Source organism: Hesperophylax consimilis, chromosome 26 (assembly GCF_061612785.1).
Source record: "Hesperophylax consimilis isolate HC1 chromosome 26, BYU_Hcon_1.0, whole genome shotgun sequence".
Lineage (NCBI taxonomy): Eukaryota > Metazoa > Arthropoda > Insecta > Trichoptera > Limnephilidae > Hesperophylax > Hesperophylax consimilis.
This window is the reverse complement of record NC_142861.1, coordinates 9,202,912-9,223,073: the sequence shown is the minus strand read 5'-3', so window position 1 is coordinate 9,223,073 and position 20,162 is coordinate 9,202,912. Positions and strand designations below refer to the sequence as shown.

General features: G+C 32.0%; 1 protein-coding gene across 1 annotated transcript in view; it reads right to left on the bottom strand.

Annotated features, from left to right (window-relative positions):
- Positions 1-20,162, bottom strand: part of Dh44 (corticotropin-releasing diuretic hormone 44) — a 435,996-nt gene that overhangs the window by 344,891 nt on the left and 70,943 nt on the right. Inside the window, exon 2 of the mRNA XM_089647556.1 lies at positions 2,535-2,592. The gene's annotated coding sequence lies outside the window, so the exon portion shown is untranslated. The remainder of the gene's footprint in view (positions 1-2,534; positions 2,593-20,162) is intronic.

Below are 20,162 nucleotides of genomic sequence, written 5' to 3'. Positions count from 1 at the left end.
CTTGTGCAATGATGGAGACTTATCTAGCAGATGATCAAACCCGCGACGCCTGAGTGGGAACCAAAACCTTTGAACCCCTTAACCACTGACAAATAATACAGTTTTCAGATTACGTTATCTTCCAGATAATATTATTTATTATATTTTTGGGAAATCAACAGTTTACAATACGGTTATTTTAAACAATACACGTACAATTTACATAACTGAGAAACCAATTCTAGTTTTCCTTGTAAAATATTAATTCATTATCGCTCTAATAAATTGCTGCAAACCAATCCCAGGATTGATACCAGAGAGAGAGATCGCCTTAATAATATTTTACACAACTGATAAACAATCATTTATTTATGGTAAATGAATTTTTATCAATTGTATAAAATTTATTAAAAAAAACAGTATTGGTAATGCATATATAATAAAAATAAGAGATACTCCAAAATATATCATACCATTTTACGTTGTTCCGCTTAGTTCGGACATGAATTCATTTAAAAAAAAAAAATTTAATACAGATTTTATATTTATTTTCGTTACAATTGACAATGTCTTCATAAGAGAGAATGTTTTACAATATATTGAACACAATCTTAAACGGAAAGCATTTTGATTTTAAACTTTTGCCAGTGTTTTTCATTAAAAATATTGCATGCACGTGTGTAAGTATTTTCTATTATATTTTGTTTAACAAGTCAGGAGGTAAGCAATTTCGAGAATCTAGCACAGACGATCGATAATGACCCGTGTCTATTGACACGTATCGTATTCAATATTGAATGAATCCGTGATCTATGGTCAGTTAACAATATTCGCAAACACGGTCAACGACAAAAAGCCCTCAAAACTAACGCGGCTCCTTGCTCAGTTAAATTTCGGTTGACTGTTAATATCTCAACTGTTTTAATAATGTAGTTCTTTATACAAAACTGATATTGTACTCGTAAATTTATCGATTTGACTAGGATAAACCCCCAGGACAGTTAGTTGTTGTTGAATGTTGTTTATTTGTCTACGATCACTCGATTAATCTTTTTTTAGGAATACATTTGCTTCGATAACTAAATCGATCGTGCGATTTGTACGAAATGTATCTTCAGAATAACCTTTGGTTTATAAACACCCTGTTGTACTCAAATTGTTGATTTAACAAACAGGGGTAACTTTGTACGTAAAATCCCCAATTTACAACATTAAAAAACGTGTTCTCATTGTTCTGTTCCTTTCATGTTGGATAAAAAACAGGCACAATTTTATTTGAGTCGTTTTAGAGTGTTGTGGTACATTAAGCAAATGTAACCTTTTTGCACCAATGAGAATATAAAACGTTGTTTTTATGAATTGAAGCAATTGTACATTTTTGTCTTTCGTTAACCTAAAATGTTGGTTTTTATCTCTCTTTAAAAACTGCCTAATATTCATTATCAAATACAACACAGTCAATATTTGTGTTGGTAACACTCCTTTTTTTATTCCGCTTTTTGTTAATTTATCTCTTCAGCACTCTATTAATTTTTTTTCTAAATTGCTTTACACAAGGCATAAATAGGTACTGAAAAATGTTTCTTGTTTTAAAAATGGTCACTTTTGTCAGAAAGCTGTATAATATTATCATGTAATCGTACAAAGAGGACACTTTTAAAAAGTGATGAAAAAAATAGGTTAGGTAGATAGGTAAGTTAGAATAGGTTTTTTTTCAAAGAGGTTCTGTTTTATCACCGTTCTGTTTTGTCATAAAACCGTTTATTCCAAATTTTTCAATCTTATTATTTTACGTGAATTTATTTTAAAAGAGTGTGAACTCTGGCTTTTCTGACGGTACCTAGTAGATATATATTTTTTTCATTGAAATCTTATAAAGCTTTCTCAACAATAGCAAAATATATTAATTGTCGTTTGAACTTATATATAACCTATATATAAATATATATAATTAGTCGCCTGAAATATCAATACAAATTGAAAATATCTCCCGAGTAAAAATAAATGCCGCCAACGGGAATTGAACCCGTACCTTCTGATGTCCAGTCAGGTGCTCTGAACCACTGAGCTATGTCGGCTTATTTCCAACCCGCCAAATAATTCAATATGTTCTAGTACCTCAATCAACAATTACTGCTTATTATATTTTTTTCACCTGTGAACAACCAACTTTGTTTTTGTAGGAAAGGCTTTGTTAGTGCTGAATTTCCCACGAGATGGCGTCGGGACATATTATATCTACACTTCGATTTTTCACTGTTATCAAATTAGTGGGGTAATTTGGTGTTAGGTGATTCGATAAAATAACAACAAACGTCAAATTTCACTGTGACATTTTGTGCTATATTCAAGATTTTTAGAGCATATTTGAAGATATAATATCAAATTTTGATGGATATTGTTCGGTTCTCAAGTTTTGTTTTAAAATATTGAAACTTGAAATCAGTAGGTAATATTAATTACATTTCATCGTTGAATTCGTACTTTAATATAATTTCATTTTCTGCGTATTATTTCGTGATAATAAACATACATTTAATATTTCAAAATCTTACCTTATTTTTCTTCTCTTGTGTCCGCTATACTTCTATGTGGTGTTCGACGGATAGAAATCTGTTGATAAAGAAAATAAATAATTTACTATAACATCTATTGCAGAATTTTCAGACAAAACATTTTGGACATTGAAACTATGAAATAATTAAAATTAATAGAAAGTTTAGCGTTGGACCATTTTAATGGATTAATATTTTAACCCTAAAAGAAAAGTTTGTAAGAACATCGATATTTCGTTGTTCGGTATACAATGGGTTGGTAAATTTATTTATTGATTTAAAGATAGATACAAAAGAAAGTACAAATTACATATTAGGAAGCTTTGCCTGTTCAACTAGGAAAGTTTCCCGTTCCAGAAAAGACAAAATGACAGGTGTAGTTCATATTATTCCTTAAAAATGTACATATAATAATAATAATAATATAATAAAGTGTTTATTCCGTACATAATTACATAACAAAAAAAATCCCTTCAATCAAGTTGTGTATATATTTATATATTTTTTTTTACAGTAGTAGTGGCTTTATAAAGATTAACATGGTAAGATGTTTTGCATTCGGATTTACAGTATAAGAGATAAGTTAGGTATTTAGAAATAATGAAAAGTAGAAATGGAGTTTTTTGTTTTGTTTGTAGTTGTGACAATATAGAAAAAGTAACTTGTTAGCATGTATTGTATTCGGAATTTACCGAATTATCCTGGTAACATATAAAACATAAGGATTTACAGTGTATGAAATAAGTTAGGTAATTTAGTAGTATTGAACAATGTAAACCAGGTACCTGATAATATGTTGGAGGAATTGTTTGTTTTGTTCCGTAATTTTCAACTTTCGAAACTATTTTATAACATTGTTGAAAACGATCCGATTTTTTTTATAACAGTGTTTATCCTCTGATTTCCGTAGTAAGTTTAGAGAGTTTAAATTAATTTATTCAAGGTAGTGTACAAAGTTAAGATTGGAGAGAGGTGTTCATTGATTGTTTTTGTTGATTTTTATTGAAAGAAGTGAAATGAATGTAAACAAGCCTGGTTGTACAGCCTTTATTAAATTACACATATTTTTCGAACAGACAAGATCATTGTACTTCAAAGATGTTATAGTTGTATGTTCCAACAATTCCAAATTACCTTCGCCCGCTTTCATACTCACTCTACTTTCAAATTATAATAGCTTTCGTATTGTAGATGAAGTTTCTCAAAAATGACATTTGGTGAGCCTTTTTCTTCTGTTAACAACGCATTTTTTGATTTGTACTAACGGTCCTTCGATAACACAAATAATTTTAATAATTACAGAACAAAGTCTTTTTATTTTTGATAATAAAACAAATATTTTTCTATTATTAAAATATGAAAAAGGATTATATTGCAAATTAAAAATGAATTACAATTAAGAAAATAAATATTGACATTTTTAGTGAGAAAAGAATCAAATATACCGCACAGAGTTTTGACGGCCGGACGAAAGAGCCGACGAGGGTCGATTGAATGCGTCGTTCCGTGCGAAAGCATCGTCCTGTGTTCATCCACTTTAAGTTAGTTTTCCCCCCTATTCGCGCCAAAAGATGTTCATCAAACATGAAAAAGGTGCAACCAGAGTCATCCATCCACCTTTCAACATCCGCTATATCAGGTAAGTATTCGGTATATACCTCATATAATTTGTAATTTGCGTTATCCGCAGTGACATAGCACAGATGTTACATTTCAATTACAGCGTCGCAAAATACAATAATGGCTAAACAAATTTCTATTAGATTACCGTGTTTTTCACAAGCCCTAACTGTCTCAAATAAATCTGCTTTATTTTATTTCGTAAAGGTGAAGACAACAAAATACATACTGTGCATAATGTCAACTTTGTTGTAATAAAGATTAAGAGAATGTGTTTATCAAGTTTAATACTTACTTATTTTAGAAGCTCTGATTTCAAGATGGCCGTTCTTTTTAGGTAATAATACAGGGTTTTCCAATAAGAGGTATTATTTCGAATATCCCGCTATTTCAGTAGATGTAACTTTTGAAGCTGTCATTTTTTGACATTTTATAAGTAGAAACTACGCCATTAATAAAAATGGAACGATGGAATCAAATGCAAATCATCTTGAGTGATGAGGCCCATTTCCACCTCGGTGGCTTCGTCAACAAGCAAAATTGTCGCATCTGGGGCTCGGAAAACCCAAGAGTTATTGTTGAAAAGGCTCTCTATCTTTAACGTGTGACTTTTTGGTGCGGTTTATGGTTCGGCGGAGTCATTGGACCTTTCTTTTTCGAAAATGAGGCTGGAGCAACAGTTACGGTGAATGGATCGCTATCGAGAGATGATTTATGATTTTTTATGGACGGAATTGGATGGTATTGATCTGGACAACGTTTAATCTCAACAAAACGGCGCTACGTGCCACACAAGCAATGAAACCATTGATCTTTTACGATTGAATATCAAAATAACACCTCTTATTGGAAAACCCTTTCTCACACTAAAATGATTAAACATATTTATATTTTCATATTGTATGTGTGACTTGCCGAAGATACCGAACAGAAGTTAAACTAACTAAGAGCTTAGTTAGTCCATCTCTACTCATTAATAAGCCAGTTATTTTGCACAACGAATGACATTATCCAAGAAGTTGGGCACATTGACAGCGTATCCGATACCTTGTAAGCCGCGCTAAAAGCAGCGACTTTTATCTGCCGACTGCGGAATCATCTTCTGACCATGCTTGCAAATATCGCTAACTGACTATAATTTATATTTTTTTGGTAAACTAATGTTTAAGACAAGATTTTTTATGCATAGCACAAAGGGTAACAATTATTTTTATAAGCAATAATTATTAGCCTGAAACACTCATCCACATTGAAAAATCTCCTGATAAAAGATACATGACGCCAACGGGACTTGAACCCGTGTCATTTCGAATTCCGGTCGACAGCTCTGACCACTGAGCTATGGCGGCTTATCTCTTATCCGCGAAATAATTCAATATATACTAGTGTTTCATTCAACAATTACTGCTTGTTACATTTTTTTCACCTGAAACAACCAACTTTATTCTATATGAGAAAGGCATTGTAAGTGCTAACTCTCTCACTAGATGGCGTCGAGACAAATTGTCTACATTTTTTGGTGAAGATACTAGAACTTGTCAAATATTAATTATTATTTTTTTGGTAACTAATGTTTAAGACAAGATTTTTTATACATAGCACAAAGGGTAACAATTATTTTTATAAGCAATAATTATTAGCCTGAAATCCACATTGAAAAATCTCCTGATAAAAGATACATGACGCCAACGGGACTTGAACCCATGTCCTTTCGATTCTGTCCAATTCTGTCCAATCGAAAGGACACGGGTTCAAGTCCCGTTGGCGTCATGTATCTTTTATCAGGAGATTTTTCAATGTGGATGAGTGTTTCAAGCTAATAATTATTGCTTATAAAAATAATTGTTAGACTATAATTATTGCTTATAAAAATAATTGTTAGACTATAATTATTGCTTATAAAAATAATTGTAAGACTATAATTTCGTCAATTTCGCTTTGACATAGAGCTTTATCGATCGTTTCGTCAAGATTTGATGTATTCTCAATCAAACTCAGTTGGCGTCTAAAATATCAAGAAAGAGTGGTGTCAATTTTTAATCAATTTAATGTAATATTTGACCCTTTCAAATTTCACATAGGTATGTGGGTTATTTTTGTCTCTTAACGATCAATAGGAATATGTACGCACGTATTTTATAACGTTCATTAAATAATTAAATAACTACTAAACTACTTTTTTGCCAAAAAAAATAAATTTCAGCATACACAAAATAACACTAACATACCAGTTAGACAAGCGTACAAAGAAAACATAAAAACTCCGACAGTAAATTCAAGCTTTGGACAAAGACACTACCAATACCATGCTATAAAAGCTTTCAACAGTGTAAAACTTGAAATTAAAATTGAGGAAAATAAAAATTAATTCACACACAAAATTACAAAATGGATTAAAGAAAAAAATAGACAATATTACTAAAATGTCATAGCATTAAATAAAAATAAAACCTACACGTAACACACAAAACCAATATAAACACACATCACTCACAAACACACAAGATTATATTTAAAATGCATTATTTTCTCTTTAAATGTATTATGTAGATCAGGGCTTCCCAAACTTTTTTCAACTGTGACGCCCTTGGGAAGTTGCCATATTTTTGCGACGCCCCCCCCCCCCCCCCCTTCAGTGACTGAAAATCTAAGCCCACCGCCGCTCATTTGTACCAAGCGTAGTATTTTGAAACCCCCCCCTGAACGGGTCACATAGTATGGGTACGTTACCTAATAACAATTTGTTAGAAAAACTCCAAATAGTATCTAAATTTTTTATTAGAAAATAAAGAACACAACATAAAAACAAAAATGGAAGCAAACAAAAAAGGTAAAAAGCAATTTTTTTCTTTGGTATTAATGAGAAGGATGTGCTTGCTTTTCTAAGCATAGTTTCTCAAAACGAGGTTGAAGTTTCGAAATCGCCACTCTCGTCTCTGCCTCTAAATTTATTTTTGATCTGTACTTATTCTTACTGCAACTGCAGAGAAACCTGTCTCACACAAGTATGATGTCGCAAACGGTAATAAAACCCTTAACGCTGCAGTGCTGATGGAACGATATTCTCGCGATAAAGAATGCCTCACGACGCCCCTGGGATGATCCCGCGGCGCCCCGAGGCGTCGCGACTCACAGTTAGGGAAGCCCTGATGTAGATTATGTTTTCATATTATAAAATGAAGGCCTCAGCACGGGCAAGCCACCCAGTGAGGCCAACATTACTGGAAAACTTTGAAATGTAAAAAATATTGTACCAAATAAAAAAAATAAATAAAAAATTAGAAAACGTTAAAGTGTTGGTGCACAAGGATTTCTCCGGACACAAGTTGTCAACATCTGTTGCAGGGCCTTAAACTTTTGGTCTTATTTGAAATATTAACTGTTATGAATGAATTAAATAGTTTTAACTGTGTACAAAGACACGATCTAAGTAGCTAGGTACTTATCAATCCTTGAATTCCCTTTATTTTTACATATCATACCTCTATATTATCTACAAGGGATTCCGTGCAGGGATGGCCCTATGCCAGCACAATTGGAGCAGTCCGCTCCTGGCGCCGACTTGCTAAGGCGCCAAGGAGCAAGGCGCTGGGAGGGTTTGTTTATAACAGGCGCCATTTGGCTCAGGGCTGGCCCTGATATCACATGAACTCTACTAGCACCGGGCAATTTGAAAACAACGGTATCATAAAAAAGTAAGTGCCTTAAGTTTTTCGCTTTCCACAGCATTTTTTTGACAAAGTAAATCCACGTTAGTAGGCCAACATATTATAATAAAATTATAATATTACTAGCAAGACCAGTAAAAATCACGGGATATTAAATTTGTACAATTTTTCAAATCGAAAGAATTTATTAAAATTTTGCCTCAAGATCATTGCATATGCAAGGTGTACCGGGGTTAAGTGCGTTAAATTCTGGAGGTGATTCTACATGATGGTAGAATTAAAAAAGAAAAATAACTTTTATTTACCTAAAAACTACCTTAAAACATTGGAATTTGAAAAACATTATTTTTCATTTTTAGTTGCAGTATCCCTCCTGACACCTATATATAAATTTTGTTGAGAAATTAGAGAGACGATCATTAATTAACATTTCGAATGAACACCTTAATAAAATTGAAAAATCTCGAAGTGTGTCAAAATTTTTAAAGCAGAAAAACAGATTTGTGCAGAAAAGAATTGATTAATTAATTAAAATAAAATAATTTTCTGATTATATTTAGGTAGGTACCTATAATCAGAAAATCTAAAAATTTACATTTCGAACGAACACCTTAATAAAATTGAAAAATCTCGAAATGTGTAAAAAATTTTAACTCAGAAAAACAAATTTGTGTAGAAAAGAATCAATTAATTAATTAAAATAAAATAATTTTTTGACTATATTTAGGTAGGTACCTATAATCAGAAAATCTCTAAATAAATAGCGCACTTCACAGACAACCGGAATTATTATGTCTGATAACATATATATGATAAAATATTATATTATAGTTAGGTATTGTATCGCTTGTCTGAATTCTCAAACAAGTACTTCCATTTGATGACACAATTAAAAGCAAAAGTTCTAGCTATTTCGGTACACGGTGTTTCTTCAATACAACTTTCATATTTTTGCTTCATCCTCTACTTCTTTACGAACATATTCTAGAAGAATAAATGCGTTTCAAAAACGAAAAGAAACGTGTTTATTTTCTTGAAAACACACCGAAAATTGCGACCTAAATTTGGTTTTTTTTTCACTTTGTCCCAAGGGATTTCTTTCTCAAGGTACTATGCTCCAATGTATGGTATACTTAAGTCAATCGAAACGATTCGATGTTAGAATGTGAGTTTTTAAAGAATCCGAACTGTGTAAGACCTAGAACATGAGGGAATATTATATTATATATATATTCCCAGATGCAAAATGACAGCTACTCAACACCACTAGGAATATATATACCCAAAGCTATTTAAAGATACCGGATGCAATAAAAACTGATTTAACAAACGAATGGTACATTTGTAACCATAACCTGATTGGTGTTTGACTGATGATTTTCATATATATTCTTTTAATAACGTATTGCTATTTTGTGTGAATTTTAACTGATGATTTTATTTTCCAATATTTTTGGTATATACCTACTTTTTTCTACATATACCTTTATTATTTTTAAGTATATGTAAATGTACTAGTTCCCCAGTTAGATCCGACAATATTTCTTCTAACTGGGTAATTAAATTAATTAATAAGAATGTTATATAACATATTATTGCTAATTTCGATAAATAAAAACGTTTATATTTATTTATTTATTTTGTAAGAAACAAACAGCTTTTATATAATATACAATTAAAGATATAAATATACAAGTTAACTAAAGTCAAGCCACAGAAGTTTCTTATGTTAAAGTGCATTAAAAATGAAGATTTTGTATCTTTAAATTAATTTGGTGCTAGGAAAGGGAGAGGAAGAGGAAAATAGGAAGAGGATAGGAGATGCTCCCGATACATTCCATACCCTTATATTAATAATCGATCGTACGCATTACTTCATATCGATATTTCTTTAGGTTATTACCAAAAATGTCAATACTGTAAAATTTTGTATTATATTGTGCACATATACGAGGAATTGGGGATTGTTTTCGAATGTTTGTTCTACAAGAGAGTAGATAAAATAAATCAGATTGTCGGGTTGATCTAGACGGAATATGAAAAATTATTAAATTGGTAAGTTCTGGTGAGTCCAGACCATTATTTAGGATTTTAAATATGTTGATTTTAAATTAATGTTAAGGAATATCCAAAAATTACCCATTATAATTTATAAATAAATCATTATCTCTTGGGTCATGACTTTGTTGGGATATTGATTCATTGTTTTAATTATGAATTTTAACTACGTGCTTTATAAGGGCTGTGAATTCACAGATGTAATTGAGCTAAAAATAATATGAAACGCCGATGAAAAGCATGCAATTCCAGAAAAGTTAACAGTACGTTGCATATTATGACAAAATTAATGCGATTGAGCACGTTAAGGGCGTTTATTTATGCCTAAATAAGGGTACAAAACTATAACCTACGTCACATTTAAAGTCGATTTTGTAGTATCGCTTTATTTATTTGAGTTTTACGAACAATTCGATTCCGAAGATGACATTTTTTTATATAATTTTAAAAAAAACCAAAAGGGTTTTTTTTTAACTCTTCACATCCGGCTCGAAACGTTATTTTTAACCCTTTAAATGCCGAAAAAAGAAGAAATGAAAAAAAAAAAAAATGGAGGTTCTCTATTTTTGATGTAGATTCACCAGTTTTCCGTTTGTTCCACTAGATTCCGGACGCTGTGAATATTTATTAAAATATAATTTTCTATGAATTTGTGGTGACCGGATAAATCATCACATCTTTAAAAAGTTATATAAAGTCATGAAAAAAACGTGATGAAACAAAAACTTTATTCACTGTGTTAAGTAGGTTAGATTAGGTTAGGTTTCAAAATTTTTTTTTCGTCGTTTCTAATGACTTTATATCACTTTTTAAAAGTGTGTTGAATTGTCACTGTGTTGAGTAATCATGGGACCGAATTTGTAGGTAATGTGCAAAATGAACTCAAATGATTGAACTTCCATTCGCTGATTATTTCCGATTATTAAATCTTATTTTCGCTGGAAAATCTGGCGGAATTCTATCATATTATAATATACTAATTTATTTTACCAGTTTATCTAAGCAAGCACACGGAAAGAAGATTGAACGTATCTTGTATATGAAGTGGCGCCGCTTTGAGGTTATGGGAAAACATATTACTAAGAAGGCGGAAAAATCAAAATGAAAGTAAATAATAATGGTTTTGACTTTAAAGAAGGTGGGCGGTGATAGCCGTTGATATTAAACGACAAGGAGTGGCCTACATTCCGTAAAAGAACCGATTGCATAGTCTGGTAGGCATTTAGGTCTCCACATTCCGAATTCTTACCGAAATATAACTTCATTTAAAGTTTTGAAACTCATAAATCATGTTACTTTTTAAGATAATCTTTATGCATTTGCCGAGTACAGAAAGTATTAATTTTAATTTCCCTCGAAAGAAAAAATCGCAAATCATGCACGAAAAAATATAATAAATCATACACTTCACTTGTTAGAAGCCAACTAGAATTTAACACCACCATTTGGAGTCCTTCCTACAGAGCACATGAGAATTCCCTTGAGCGAGTCCAACATAAATTTTTACGTTATATTAATTTTAAATTGGGAATATTCATCGAAAACATTAATTACCCCTCTCTTTTACAATTATTGGGACTCGATACATTAAAAGAAAGAAGAATTTGTTTTGACCTATTTTATTTATTAAAAATCGTTACCAACCTGTTGAACTCCCCTGAACTTCTTTCGTTAATATGTTTCCATGTACCTAGTCGATCAGTTCGTTTCAAATTTCCCTATCATTGCAACAATACAGGATCTAACGCTGAACTCAATTCCATAATGAATCGCCTACATGTACTTGGAAATAAATATGTTTTGGATGAACCTATAAACATTGCTAGTTTAACCTCATACAAACACTACTTAATTTAAACTGTCTGTCAGCGCTTCTCAGATTGACTATAATCAAATACAGTTTTAAAGTATCAATTTCTTAACACTCATTACATAATATCCGGGATTTATAATATGAAATATTGTATTTATAATAACCTACTCATTGTACTTTTTTATGTTGATACTACTATTTCTATTGTTCTCTTTTATGTATTTTATATTTTTTTTATCTATGTATATTCTGTATTCATATGTAAAACAATTGTTATTCTTTTGTAAAAGCCGCTATAATCGGCGTTAATATATAAATAAGTAGATAGAAAAATTATAAAAAAAACACACCTGGTTTTGTTATTTAACATGTTAAAAATGTGAAAAAATTATAGTGTTTCTTTAAATGCAACTTCAGATATTTGTCAAAAAATTTTGCTCTATTTTAAATAAGTCAGGATTTATTGAATATTTTTGCTTAAAGCAATTAATTTTAAATTTTCTCAATTGGGAGGCAGGTTTGGGTACTGCCGTCCAGGGACCGTTTATTGGATAACCAACACATCTGGCATAGGTCACCCCAAGTGGTTCGCGACGTTTGGTGATTTAGCAGGGGTGCCCAGGTTCATCGGGTCAGGATATGCCTACCCACCAACTGCGTGGCATGCCAGAATGGGAAAGGCTGGTATGGGAACATTTTGACGTCTCCATCTTGTCTCTTGACCCATCGCCTTCCTTGTGGGAGGGATATATTCATTCGTCTGTGATTCCTGAACACACTGATCCTCAGAATCCTACCTAGCAATGATACCTATTCCTTCCCAGAACTTCCTCTCCTTTCATTTTCTTAAAAAGACCCCCACACAGCATCCATAAAGATGACATAGGCTCCTTTTAAAACCATCTTCTTCTCTTTTTTGAACGTTTACTACATAGTCTGAAGCCAACGTTGACTCGAAAAGCTGTGCAAAATGAGTACATGGAGCAAGTCTATGAGTTTTGAAAATATGTTCACAAGAGATGGAAAGATTGATAAGAATGTTGAAATAAGGGTTAATGCGCGAAACCCTATTAATGAAGGACTGAACGAAGTGTGGCAGTTGCCGAGAAAAAAAAATTCGAGCAGTTATTAGATAAATGTAAAGTTCGCGTCAAAGAGATATATTATTCATTTAAGACTCGAAAGCTTCACACTTGTGAATATTTTCTCAATAATGTAAAATTAATATATACTAGCTATTATAAGCTATGCTATTCAGAAACTTTATACCAATCTAGAAGTAAAGGGTTTCCAATAAGAGGTGTTATTTTGATATTCAATCGTAAAAGATCAATAGTTTCGTTGCTTGTGTGGCACGTAGCGCCGTCTTGTTGAAAGTAAATGCTTTCCAGATTAATATCATCTAATTCCGGCCATAAAAAATCATTAATCATCTCTCGATAGCGCAATCCATCCACCGTAACTGTTGCTCCAGCCTCATTTTCAAAAAATTAAGGTCCAATGACTCCGCTAGACCATAAACCGCACCAAAAAGTACACGTTGAGGATAAAAAGGCTTTCTAACAATAACTCTTGGGTTTTCCGAGCCCCAGATGCGACAATTTTGCTTGTTGACCAAGCCACCGAGGCGGAAATGGGCATCATCACTCAAGATGATTTGCATTTGATTCAATCAAGTGAATTTTAATAATTTCAATGCGTTTGTTGAAGCGTATATCGTTCCATTTTTATTAATGACGTAGTTTCTATTTGTCAAATGTCAAAAAATGACAGCTTCAAAAGTAACATCTACTGAAATAGCGGGCTATGCAAAATAACACCTCTTATTGGAAAACCCTGTATATGTGTTTTTTTCACATATACACGGTGTTCAGAAACTCCTAGTGTTGATTCTGCATCACGTTTGGAGACAATTTTGGGGTATAACTTTTTTGGTTTGAGCTGTTGTTTTCGCGTAAATCGAGTCCAAAGTTAGAATTTTTGCCACAGGGTTAATATCAGCTATTCAATCTACTTTAAATTACAGTAAAGCGTCAACCCGGCTTTTAAAGTTTTTTAACCGTTTAATTAAAGTTTTTTTTGGGTTCCCTATGTGATGTTATCAGTTTGTCTTTGTACTACACCGGGCACCATGCATAATCGCTCGATCAATCATCGAAGTCCATACTGATAAAGTAGGTAATTTATCTAAATTTCTGCCAGACAAACAAGACATTAGCGCCGCAGCGTCTAAAAAATAAATTTGATCCAAGCCTCGTAAGGATTAAGCGACCGCATTAGTCCGTATAAATTTGAGCGAGAATTTACGTACTTAGCGAGCATAAATACTAACTGGTTAACGCCCCTAGTGTATCATATCTCAATGTTTAACTCTTGAGCAAACATAAAGGGGATTACCCTGATTGAAAAATCTTTGCGATATGATTTTTTAAAAAGAAAATACTCCGCTCATGCTATCACAAATATGCCAGAGATTAATCAACATTCCACGTCAATAAGTTTATCTTAGCATGGTTTATTTTTCTGTTGACATTGACTACTTTCTAGAGTCTACCTTTAAATCCACTGTCTAGTACGAAAGAAACGCTAAAACCAACTATTCCACATCCACTCTCAAAAAAAAACTACACACAATATATATTTTTCAAGGGGACGTGCACAAAGTACACAAGAAGCATCTTTACAGACGCTGATATTTTTTTTATTTATTGATATGTTTATCCAAGACACATTCTAGGTTAGAAACCAATTTCAGTAGAAACTTTGTAATCATTTTAAAGGTAGATGCCAAAAATACGGGAAAAATTAGTTGGAAGATGATATTTTTAATTCTGAATTTGAAATATAATATCGACAAATATAATGTTTAGTAAATAGTTCCTAATGGTCTAGTGGTTTAAGACGCCTGTCCTGGTAAGACAAGAGGTCCTGGGTTCGATTCCTAGTTGTGACCGTTATGTTATTTTTATGTTAAATGATGTTGAGATATGCGACAATATATAGTTGTTGATTAACTGTCTTTGTAGCGTTGAAAATGTCGATGGTCAATGCAGAATAAGGACGGGTTGTTTCGGAGAATCTGAACAATTCATCAAATTTCAATGTTCATTTTCAAGTTCTGTGAAAGATTTTTTCAAGTTCTGTTTTTATTTCAGTTTTGTCAAGCAACTAGACTACAATGATATAAAAACAGAACTTGAATAAGTCTTTCACAGAACCCGAAAATGAACGTTGAAATTTGATGAATTGTTCAAATTCTCCGAAACAACCCGTCCTAAGTCTCTCTGTTGCTTAGAAACTTCTGATAGGCAGAAGTCCTCGCTTTCGGAGTATAAAAAAGTGTATGGAACCTCCCACAAGTGTACTTGTAAGTCACATATGAGATAACCCTTTTCAAAATACATGGATTTTTCCATTTTCCTCGTGTTAATTAACTAAATGCACATTTAAAAAAAAATCAAATTTGAACACCTACTTTTCTCATATTCACTGTGTTGATTTTCTTTATTTGGGACGAGTTGTTTCACAAAATTTTAACAATTCATCAAATTTCAAAGTTGCTTTTCAAGTTCTGTGAAGGTTCTATTCAAGTTCTGTTATTATATCATTATTGGCCGGCAAACTTGAAAATCAAAATTGAAATTCGATGAATTGTTCAAATAACTGTGAAAAAACCCATCCTTATTGTGTTAACATTATTTTAATTTTTACTTTGTTTAATTTCACTGTAGGTATATCAAATTTATGTAAATTTTCAATAATTTATTTTTTTGTATAATAAATACGAATCCTTATCTTATCATATAATGTAACACATATATAAATATTTAAGTGTCGAAACTATTTATTTCCCATTGGGGATGTGTATGGATACAAAAAAACTTTTAATTTTGATTTTATTATGATAAAGATGGTTTGAAAGGGAGATATGCGAATATCTCAAATTCGAACGTTAGAGAGACAGCGCTAATATTAAAAAGCAATAATAATCAAGCGAAAATGGTGAAAATATAATACTGAAACACTCGACTGGTGAAATAGAGCAAACATTTCTGGACCAATACTTTAGTTGCATTTGAAGATACACTGTCAATATTTCAAGCCTATAATATATTAAATAACAGAACAAAACGTGTTGTTTTCTGATCTTATTTTAAGTTTTTTTTGGTACATAGGAAATTTCAGATAATTAATGTTTCCGCATAACAAATGTATGGATATTATGTTAAAAAATAACACTTTTTTTTTGGAACTAAAAACCTTATATTATTATATTTATATACTTATAGTTTATTATATAACAAGTTTCTCGCAAACTTTTTTTTAGTTTTTAGTTTTTTTAGTTTTTTTTAGTCTGTTTAGTCTTTTTTTTAGTTTTTTCATATCGTAGTAATGTATAGATTCTATTCAAACTGTAAAATTCACCCGCCATAACACAGGGTCATCCCTAGCATGGAGGGTGAAATATCAAAAAACTATATGTACCCTCTAAGTCTTGTATTAAAAAAATAAAAATAAATAAATAAGTTTTTGTTAGGAAGCTTTGTAGATGCACGCACATATGGCAGTGCGTAGAGCTTGCGGGGAAGTCCGCAAGATGGAGCCAGTGGCCGGTAGTCGCCAGGGCCAGTGCAAAGGCTCTCAGACAATCTCACTGGCCAGATTGCAATTAGCAAGCTTCTAGTCTGGTCGACTATCGAGTCACCAATATAATACGCGGAGTATTAATAAATCGCTGATTAATATTAAAGAACCTATTATTTATAAAACTCCTTCCAAGACGAGTTGGAGATCTGTTTGTGCGAACACAACAGTTTTTAAGTTCCAAAAAAATATATATGTTATTTTTTAATATAATATCTATACATTTGTTATGCTGAAAAGTTATTTATATGAAATTTCCTCGATTATAAAAAAATCACAAAGTAAGAGCCAAAAATTAAAAAACACGTTTTTTTCTGTTATTTAATATGTATTAGGCATGAAAAAATTCACAGCTTATCTTTAAATGCAACTAAAGCATTTGTCGAAAGATTTGACTCTATTTCAAAAGAGTCGTGTTTTATTAAATATTTTCACCATTTTCGCCTAATTATTATCGTTTTTTTAATATTAGCGCGCTCTCTATCTCCTTTCAAACCATCTTTGAACGCTTACTACGGGGCCTTAAGTAGAATAGCTGACCGAGTGGGAAGAAATGATAAACCTAAAGGTGTGTTTATTTGATCGCTTTGTAAACCACGTAAGAATAATACTTTTTTTAAATTTTTTATTTAGGCTTTAAAAAAAAGTCTTTTATGATCACCCCCAAAAATTCGCCGGATAAGCGCGGAATACAGTGTATAAATAAGATTGAGATTGATGAAATTTTGCACACATTTCCTTCAAAACAAAAGGAAGGTCTATATCTGATTAGGAAAAAATCTCTGTAAAGACCGGGCAGCGCCGGGGATTTCAGCTAGTCGTTTTTCATGTTCGCAGCGCTATCGGGCTTCGCCTTAGAGGTAATTTCTCACGAAAACGGCGCTATATAAATTAGCCAAATATTATTATTATTAATTAAATTGCAAATCTTCCACAGATTGTCTTGCGTAATATATCAATAACCTAAGATACGATTATGCAATCTTGTTATTCCAAAAGGTTCCTTTGAGGATTAATTAAGGTGCCAATGTAATTGACCACTGAATAGACAACACAAACTAGAAATGCCTTTCATGTAGATTTGAATGGAACCCAATGTGGTCACAGACTTTGTTTGGTAGAATTTGAACAATTCATAAATTTCAACGTTAATTTGCGAGTTCTGTGAATGTCCTAATCAAGTTTTGTTATCATATCGTTATTGGCCAGATACTTCACAGAACTGAAATAATAACAGAATTTGAAAATAACTTTCACGGAACTGTTTGAAATTTGAAGAATTGTTCAAAATCTCTGAAATCACTCATCCTTAGTAATTTTTGGTTCTGGCCTATTTAAAATATGGCTTTTTTTATTTGTCAGAAACAAACGGCTACTATATAGAATACAAAGATACATGATGTTAATTGAAGTTAAGCCAAACAAGTTTCTTCCGCTACAGTTCCTTAAAGATGAAGTTTATTAAACTATTTTTGGTGAGGCGGAGAGGAAGAGGAATATAGGATAAGGATTGGAGATGCTCCCCATACATTCCACCCATAGAAAACTTACTGAAATAAAATATTGAAAACGGAATTGCAGGCCTTTAACAATAATTTGCTGATTTGCACAGCGTCGTTTTTGTGCAAAATCACCTCAAGGGCGTTGCAGAAATATATTTCTACAATGATCTAAATATGATTAATTTACGGCAAAGCAGATTGCATCCAACGGCTCTTCAATAATTGATACAAAAGTATGTGTGCAATGCATTTGATTAATGAACGTGACGCTAGAATGCACAGATGTTATTATTATTATTTGTTTATATTTTGTACAGGCAGATAATATATAGGATCATACTTCCTGGTAATTACACTTCAGATTAACACTGTTTATTGTTTATTAGAGAAACTAAAATACGGTTCACATGCAGAGGGCATTATTGAACACGTGTAATTGGAAATGCCATTATTAACTACGTTAATTATTTTAATAAAATATAGTATTTGTAACAAATATATTTTCATGAGCGTGTTTAGGAGAGGAAAAGCAAATATCATGCTGCTCGCTACTACAGTACAAGGTTTTGATCACAATTTACGGTACGGTAAGGGTTCAATTCCCGTTGGCGGCATTCATTTTTACTCGGGAGATATTTTCAATTTGTATTGATATTTCAGGCGACTAATTATTGCTTATAATTATTTGTTATCCTTTGTGCTATGCATAAAACCTTGTCTTATAAACATTAGTTTATCATTATAAATAACAATTTATCTTCCTAAATGTAATTCGTACCTCGGCTTGTTAACGAATGGATTGACAGGTTTCCTAATAAATACAAATATGTTATTACGATGTCGGAACACGTGTTCCGAAAAATTCTAATATTGTAATATTTCGACATGATGTTTATTAGGAAAAGGATCACACAATCACGAACAGGTGTTTCGACATATTCTGAATTGACTAATATAAAATTATGAAATGGATTACAATAGGATTTTATTAAATCAGCAATACTCATTTTTCTCCGTGTATGCTCATGTATTAATTTACGATCATACGCTTTACTTTTTATAGTTATTGCTAAAAATGTCTAAATTATGAAATGTTGTGTTATTGCGCACTTATACGGGGAATAGGATATTTTTCTCTAATGTGATCAAATGAAATAAATTAGTTTGTCATTAGTACGCCCTCTGTCTCTTTTATTCTGCCTGACATTGTATATCGTTATACACATTAAGACATTACATTTGATGGAAATGAAAAGCTCGTAATGATAATAATAATAAATGTTTTAAGTAACTAATAGTGATAATGATATCCTCGCGGGAATCTCCTGTGTTGTGTATTTCATTTCCATGTTGGTAAAATTTAATAGTATTTATGAATAATACAAAGTACTTATATATTTAGTGGCGTTTTTTTCGGAATATTAATTAATATATAACGTAATGTTTTTTTCGTGCATTTGAGTCGTTTCGTGTACTAGTTCTTCTTCTCTTCTCCATCTTTTCTTCTCTATCTTCTCTTCTCTATCTTCTCTTATCTATCTTATCTTGTCTTTCTTCTCTTCTCTATCTTATCTTATCTATCTTCTCTTCTCTATCTTATCTTATCTACATTCTCTTCCCTATCTTCTCTTCTCTATCTTCTCTTCTCTATCTTCTCTTCTCTATCTTCTCTTCTCTATCTTATCTTCTCTACATTATCTTCCATATCTTCTCTAATCTATCTTCTCTTCACTATATTCTCCTCTCTATTTAATTAAATGAAATCGCTATCCGCGTCTGTCTGTGAGCTTAGTTCTTCTAAACTACCCATAGATTTTGATATGGTTTTCACTATCGTTTATAGAATTTCTTCAGAATGGGTTGTAAATGAGATACATGCAGATTATATTTACAAAAAGTATGGAAAATCAGCTAGCATTTTCTATTTCTGATCAACTTGGGATTTCTGGGCTTCTGTTGTAGTGTTTAGTACCATTATACTGGGTTTTCCAATAAGAGGTGTTATTTTGATATTCAATCGTAAAAGATCAATGGTTTCGTTACTTGTGTGACACGTAGCGCCGTCTTGTTGAAAGTAAACGTTGTTCAAATCAATATACCGCACCAAACAGTCACACGTTGAAGATAGAGAGACTTTTCAACAATAATTCTTGTGTTTTCCGAGCCCCAGATGCGACAATTTTGCTTGTTGACGAAGCCACCGAAGTTGAAATGGGCCTCATCACTCAAGATGATTTGCATTTGATTCTCTCAAGTGAATTTTAATAATTTCAATGCGTTGTCGAAGCGTGTATCGTTCCATTTTTATTAATGGCGTAGTTTT